Source organism: Astatotilapia calliptera, chromosome 2, assembly GCF_900246225.1.
Source record: "Astatotilapia calliptera chromosome 2, fAstCal1.2, whole genome shotgun sequence".
In the NCBI taxonomy this organism is placed as follows: domain Eukaryota; kingdom Metazoa; phylum Chordata; class Actinopteri; order Cichliformes; family Cichlidae; genus Astatotilapia; species Astatotilapia calliptera.
Window position 1 is genome coordinate 18,618,911 of NC_039303.1, and position 8,144 is coordinate 18,627,054.

Consider the following 8,144-nt stretch of genomic DNA (forward strand, 5'->3'; position numbering starts at 1 on the left):
CGTTTCCAACACCATGGTCAGCCTCCAGAGGGGCACCGCTATTGGAAGGGGACATAGACACTGCATTGTCTGACTATGTTCATAACCTGGTAGAAACACTGAATAATAACTATCAGAAAGTTTGTCTCTCTCAGCCTCTCCCTTCCATAGATCCAACCCATCCGTGGAAACCAGGAGATGCGGTGTTGGTACAGTCGCTAAAACCAAGGGCACTCGGGGAGGCCGCGTGTTCCAGCCCCCAGACTGTACTTGCAGTGACGAGAACCAGCATCCTAACAGACGGACAACCTCAGTGGATTCATGCCAGCAGGGTTAAGACCAGCCCCACCAAACCACCTAAGGCGTCGGATCAAGTAGATGACGTCTCCGGCGAGCCAGCGCCCAGATTCAATACACCTATAGATGACGACTCAGGCGAGCCAGCGCCCGGATCCAATCCACCTACACACACACAATCACTGATTAACACACAACGCCTGAAAGAGCCAAGACTCAGAAAGCCCTCTGATCCCCCACCTGAACAACAACAAGGTACTCGAACATCCAGCAGGAACAGAAAGCCTAGAGTACCACACAATGTCTAACCTGATAAAGATAGACTCGTTTCATCCTGATAATGGAGAAAATGAAATGCCCATTGTCATCACACAACGCTTATACGGTGTCTCTCGAACTTGGGACCAGGCCAGGAGACGACTAAAGAACTGTCTTTTTTATATATTTAGGTTATTAATCATATCTACTGCATTAATCTTAGGATTTTTATTTACTATTTCGTATTGTAAAGTGCAACCCTGTTCACATTTCTGCAAGCCACATTTTCAATGATAACCCATATAGCTACCAGTACAGCTACTTCAATGTATTTGCAATTAGCACAAATTGATCCTGAGGATGTGCCAGATGTTACCAATGATGTTCCTGATGTGTATATTGAACATTAGGTTGTGAACTATTACATTTTATGATTTGCTTTTTATATTATATTATTACATTTGTGATTTTTCCTTTCTATTTGAGTTATTATTTTTTTAAAAAATAATAATAAAAAAAGAGTGGAACTGTTAGGTATTTTAGTACCATGGGAGCATTTACTGGATATTGTTTTATAGTGACATCATGCAGGAAAACTCTGTCATTCAATAAGGCCCCTTTGTTTCAGTGTTTTTCTCTTTGACCCAAGAATTGATGTGTGAGAATCACAGGCTGGTACAAGGTTGAAATACCACAGAGATCACTCCCTCAGCTACATTAGTTTCTTAATCTTTTAGACGCCTGTTGAAGGCCAAATGGTTTGTTTCAGATTTCACTAATGTAAGAACTCTTCGTTTTGTGCCTTGAAAATATGTCGCTGAGATAATCACAATTGTAGCTGAACTAATAAACTACACAAAGGATGCTTCTTCACCCAAGGGCAGGAAGACGCTGCCTTATCTTGGTCTGTACTGGTTTAAACTGATAATCTGCTGTCTCATGAATTTTACCCTCTATATAAACTGTTGTACTTGTGAATAAAGTTGAGTCACTTTGGGAAGACAATCTAAAGCAGTCTCTGTTTTCTTGTTCTCCCAAGCTGCTCCCGAGCTCGTACTAACACGCTGAATGGCATGCTTGAATATTACTTGAGAATATATTTGACTGTGTTACAGACTAAGGGACATTCTCTGCTGATAGGTGAAGGTACATTCTCTGCTGATAGACGTCCACGCCTCGGAGGAAGCCGATCCACGGAGTAGGCCCTGGAAACAGTTTCCTTCAGTAACAATCCCTGCATTCTGATTAAAGTAGCTTTCTGTGGACAACAGACATTTGAATATTATTTTTAATCAAAACAGTCTGACAGCATCAGAGGAGATCTTGAATGAGTTTCAACCCATGCACCAAATGTTGCTTCATCAAAGGGTTCTTTGCCTTCAGTGCTTCTACACTGACTGTTTAAATGGATGTAAAGCTGTAAATCTTATTCAACATAAGATTTAACATTATCAGGCATCATTGTTAAAGGTACTGTCAGACAGACTTATGACAGTGACACAGAGTGAAGAAGTGATATATGTGAAAAAAAATTTTTATGGGACTCAATCCTGTGGAAAAACTCAAAACCTTCATTCTATAGAAACTCACTAGTAAGTAACAGCCAGGTGTTGCTAGTCATATGCACTTAAAGAAGAAAATAAGTATTCCAGTGTCAAATGTGAGGTCATCTGTTTGACAACTAAAGACTGAATCATACATTATGACAATGATCCCAAGAAAATCTAAAACAAAAGGACTGAAAAAGAAAAGAATTGAGATGTTGGAATGACCCAGACACCATCCAGACCGGATTAAAATGCTGTGCTTGTGACTGTAGTGTTTCAACAGGATTTGATTCATAGCCATTATATGTTATTAGGTATGACTTAAGCACCGATTATATGTTAAATGTACGTGAGTCTGCTAGGGTCCACTCAGGTCTCGGTGATGTAAATTTTGTCATCAGATGGTTAACATGCCCAAGTTTTCTTGGGCAAGATACTCAAACCCGAGTTGCTTCCAAAGCATTCATCAAAGAGTGACAGAAAGCACTTAGAAATAGAAAACGTGGGTGTGTGAATAGGTGAATGAGGCTTTAGTGGTGGTGGTGGTGGTCAGAAGGGCCGATGGCGTGATATGGCAGCCTCGCTTCTGTCAGTCTGCCCCAGGGCAGCTGCGGCTACAACTGTAGCTTTCCTCCACCAGTGTTTGAATGTGTGTGTGAATGGGTGGATGACTGGGTGTGTAAAGCGCTTTGGGGTCCTTAGGGGGGACTAATAAAAGTATGGAAGAAATATAGTATCATCAGAATTCAAGTATTTTTAGACATTGAATTTATGACACTGAATTTTTATCCTCCAAATTTCCCTGCAAAAATATTCACAAGCAAAAATTCACCTGCAAAAATTCACCTGCAAAAAATTCACCTGCAAAAATTCACCTGAAAAAAATTCACCTGCAAAAAATTCACCTGAAAAAAATTCACCTGCAAAAATTCACCTGCAAAAATTCAACTGCAAAAGTGATGAACTTTAATGACCCAAGCCAGAGCACTCAGCACCAGATCGAGTCGAGTGGCTCTCGGCCAATTAAATTACGCTGTTTGATCACATGACACCGTTAGCCAGCAGTTTGTCTCCTAAAAGAGAGCTGTTTAGAGGTGAGTGATTAAGTTTTTCTCCTAAATAGAGATCATTACAGAACGCCTAGTCCTACTTAAAATCCCATTTATTTTTATTTTATCATCTACTCGAACTAAGGAAAACGTTTGACTAACTCAAAGACAATTTCCACGACTCCCCTGCCTGACTGCAGAGGCAGTTTTGAATTTAGGAGCAGCAAGATGGAAGCGGCAAACCCTGGCGATTCTCCGGTAAGTATATTGTTTTTTATCTTCAAGTTTGTCTTTTGAAACGTTAATTTTATTTAAATCCGTTGCTCACGTATAAAGTACACAGACGGGGTCTTTGCTCAACTCGTCTGAGGCGTGTCTCACTAAGCGCTACATGCTAGCATCCTGCTAACCGAGCTACCCTTTACATGCTGTGCTTTAGAAAATAGGATACTCGTTAAAAAATACTCCGCAGATATTGATAGATAGACGAACACTGCAAATATAATGTTGTAAACGAAAACGGCCTTTGGTGAAGTGGTAAAATACACCATGAATAAAGCCATAGATTGAATGGCTGCCATGGTTGCAGAACGGCCTGATTTAATGACAAGAATGGGGAAGAGTGAGGCGAAGTGAACCAAAGCCACAAAACACGGTCAGACAAGGCGGCAAAAGGGCAGTGATCTGTCCGTCAGTATGAAGTTGGTGTGTGCTTTGGTGAACAAAAACTCGAGACCGGTAGCAGGAAGGTGGGAGACTCGTGTTTCACTGGAATAGTGGTGAATTAAAACATCCTTTGTTGGGGACATTTAGGTGTAAATGCATCCATAAAGGTGAGACAGAGGCAGACCAGACAGTGAAGAAAACAAGGCAAACATTAGAAATATTAAAACGGAAATATAGGATTAATATAACATACAATTGGGGAAAATGTAAGGAACACAATGTAAATGATATTGTAAAGTCATTAAAACAGCATACTCTGATTAAAAGAAACAGATAATTGGGTAGGAGGATGATGATGATGATGATAATAATAATAATAATAATAATAATAAAATAAAAAAAATGTACAAGATGGGTATGTATACTTGTAGCCAGAACTTAACAACTATAAAGTTGTAGCATGTCAGTACCTTACCCCATCCATTATATCCACACTTTCAGAAAAGGATATGGTCAATATCTTTACAAATACTATCTAAACTTAAACTGGATATCCCCTCTGCTTCTTCTGCTTCTCGTATACACCCTCAGGGTTTGTGATCAGCCAGCGGCTGATATGATCATTAATCCTGTAAAATAATATTCTTTCGGTTTATGAATCTGTTTGCATGGATTTCTTAATCTGTTTCCACTGTTAGCAGAAGTTGTGCATGCAGTTTTGGTGTGCTGCTCTCCAAGACTACAAGCTGCGTTAAAGTTGGAAGTAACTGGCCGATGTTCCACTGTTGAAGATAGCTGTGCCCATTTGTTGCACATTGTGGGTATGGAGAAATTGTGGCTACCCACAATTTCCCCAAACTGAGCGATTATACATCTTCCTTCCATATTTGTATCTTGTGTCACTAAAAATAATTTTATTTAATTTTATACATTGATTAATGACCTGCAGAATCTCCTTATCATATTAAGTGATTCATAATTGTCACTTTATGCTTTCTCCATCTTGAAAGTGATGACATCCTTGCATTACATCCTTTAGGTTCATTTTCTGCAGGCAGGTTTCTGACAGAGAACAGGCAGATTTACACTATAACATGCAGCGTTCTATAGATGGACACATAAAGAAATGAAAAATTACATGTATGTGCTAACTTTCTAAACACTGTTACATTAATGATTAAGTAGATAAAACATTTATGTCAGCCTTGGCTCATAGTTCATTTAAAGACAAGAACTTTGTGTGTGTTTCAGGTCCTGCACTCTCAAAGACTGAATGAACCAGCATTGCAGCCATGGGTCACTGTGAGCATCACAGGGAAGGTTGAAGCCGCCCACTGCAGCTGTAAGGCCGGAGTCACGGAGACCTGCACCCACGTCACTGCTCTTCTGTTTAATGTAGAAGCAACAGTGATCTGTGGCACAAGGACTGTTACAGATGAACCTGCATACTGGGTTTTGCTGGGTAATATGACCAAGATACAGCCAGAGGTTGGCCATAAGATAGACTTCTCCTCTTCAGCTGCCCAAAAAAAGGCTCTTGATCAGAACAAACAGACCATCTGTAGTGACAGGTAAAAGGAGCCGTCCTCAAAAAAGAAAAATCCCACCTGCTACTGTGGAGGAGTTGTCACTGCTATAATGCCATCATGTTTTATCTAGGGGTCTAGATTTATGCCTATAGTGCACTGCCGTGTAAATAATTTGCATTTACTGAATGAGTATCACTGTTCAAAAATTGAATAAAGAAACAAACTAATTTTTGCCTTTTTTTTTTTTTTATTAAAACCACTTTATAGAACATCACATCAGTTACAATGTAGAATCCATGTCACTGGAGAATTTTGATTCAATAAACAGTAAAAAGGTGAGCTGTGAAGACCAAGGACAAGTGCAGCTCACAGGTTTTCTATCCAAGGAATCCCAGAAGATTGCATGGTGTCATTGCCCAGCAGTTGTTCGCAGGACATATGGACTCAACCTCAACAATCCCTCACACTGAGCAGCATGAAGTGACAGTGCAGAGGAAAAACTCCCCTTTAACAAGAAGAAACCTCCAGCAGAACCCGGTTCAGTACCAGCAGCCATCTGGGTTTGGAGGAGAGAGAGAGACACAGAACTACCAAAAGTATATTTTTTTTTATGTGATTGACTGTTGTTGTAATTCAAGCCCTGAGTGTAGAGCAGGTAAGATATAAAGTTGCATCCTAAATTCCATGCTCATGCAGAGTGTTTAGTTTATGACTTTTTCACCTGGTCATATCTTGATGAACAGATGGTCTTTTAGGGTTGACCAAGCTGGTACCTTGACTCTGTTCTCTGCAAGATGTTGCAAAAAACAAAATCATATGGAGACAATATTGGACACAAAATATATAACAATTTAGTTAAATGTAGCATTAACTCATAGGTCTTGCTAAAGTAAACCTTGTATTCTGATTCATCACAGCAGCAGTTCAGTTGGATGATGTCAGTAACTGCAGCAAGTGTCTTGCTGACTGAATAATTACATCTTGCATAATCTGAAACAAACACATAAAGACAGAAACAATTTATAAATTAACGTTTGATAAAATCTAAGAATTAATCATTTATTAGATACCAATATGAATATGTCTACCATAAAACTTGTGTGGAGCGAAGTTACATTCAATCAAGATGGTCTGGCATGCTACAACTTTGTAGTTGTTAAGTTCTGGCTACAAGTATACATACCCATCTTGTACATGTTCTTTAACATTATTATTATTATTATTATTATTATTATTATCATCATCATCATTCTACCCAATTATCTGTTTCTTTTAATCAGAGTATGCTGTTTTAATGACTTTACAATATCATTTACATTGTGTTCCTTACATTTTCCCCAATTGTATGTTATATTAATCCTATATTTCCGTTTTAATATTTCTAATGTTTGCCTTGTTTTCTTCACTGTCTGGTCTGCCTCTGTCTCACCTTTATGGATGCATTTACACCTAAATGTCCCCAACAAAGGATGTTTTAATTCACCACTATTCCAGTGAAACACGAGTCTCCCACCTTCCTGCTACTGGTCTCGAGTTTTTGTTCACCAAAGCACACACCAACTTCATACTGACGGACAGATCACTGCCCTTTTGCCGCCTTGTCTGACCGTGTTTTGTGGCTTTGGTTCACTTCGCCTCACTCTTCCCCATTCTTGTCATTAAATCAGGCCGTTCTGCAACCATGGCAGCCATTCAATCTATGGCTTTATTCATGGTGTATTTTACCACTTCACCAAAGGCCGTTTTCGTTTACAACATTATATTTGCAGTGTTCGTCTATCTATCAATATCTGCGGAGTATTTTTTAACGAGTATCCTATTTTCTAAAGCACAGCATGTAAAGGGTAGCTCGGTTAGCAGGATGCTAGCATGTAGCGCTTAGTGAGACACGCCTCAGACGAGTTGAGCAAAGACCCCGTCTGTGTACTTTATACGTGAGCAACAGATTTAAATAAAATTAACGTTTCAAAAGACAAACTTGAAGATAAAAAACAATATACTTACCGGAGAATCGCCAGGGTTTGCCGCTTCCATCTTGCTGCTCCTAAATTCAAAACTGCCTCTGCAGTCAGGCAGGGGAGTCGTGGAAATTGTCTTTGAGTTAGTCAAACGTTTTCCTTAGTTCGAGTAGATGATAAAATAAAAATAAATGGGATTTTAAGTAGGACTAGGCGTTCTGTAATGATCTCTATTTAGGAGAAAAACTTAATCACTCACCTCTAAACAGCTCTCTTTTAGGAGACAAACTGCTGGCTAACGGTGTCATGTGATCAAACAGCGTAATTTAATTGGCCGAGAGCCACTCGACTCGATCTGGTGCTGATTGCTCTGGCTTGGGTCATTAAAGTTCATCACTTTTGCAGTTGAATTTTTGCAGGTGAATTTTTTGCAGGTGAATTTTTTTCAGGTGAATTTTTTGCAGGTGAATTTTTTGCAGGTGAATTTTTGGCAGGTGAATTTTTTGCAGGTGAATTTTTTTCAGGTGAATTTTTTTCAGGTGAATTTTTGCAGGTGAATTTTTTGCAGGTGAATTTTTGCAGGTGAATATTTTTGCAGGGAAATTTGGAGGATAAAAATTCAGTGTCATAAATTCAATGTCTAAAAATACTTGAATTCTGATGATACTATATTTCTTCCATATAAAAGCGCTTTACAAATACAGGCCATTTACCATTTTGGTATAAAGGAACCAATCTATAAAATGAAAATAACATTTTAGAACTGAGTAGCCACTATTATTTTCAACATAAATGTAGACAACACTAAGACTGTGATGACACTTTGATCACAGGGGAACTTTATCATCAAAGTCTGGGCTC

General features: G+C 39.0%; 1 long non-coding RNA gene across 1 annotated transcript; it reads right to left on the reverse strand.

Annotated features, from left to right (window-relative positions):
* Positions 1-5,573: 5,573 nt before the first annotated feature.
* On the reverse strand, positions 5,574-7,729 carry LOC113029074 (uncharacterized). The gene is made up of 3 exons (XR_003273337.1): positions 7,330-7,729; positions 6,221-6,315; positions 5,574-6,112 (listed from the first exon to the last, which is right to left on the reverse strand). It is a non-coding gene; the product is annotated as an uncharacterized LOC113029074 (long non-coding RNA).
* Positions 7,730-8,144: the final 415 nt, after the last annotated feature.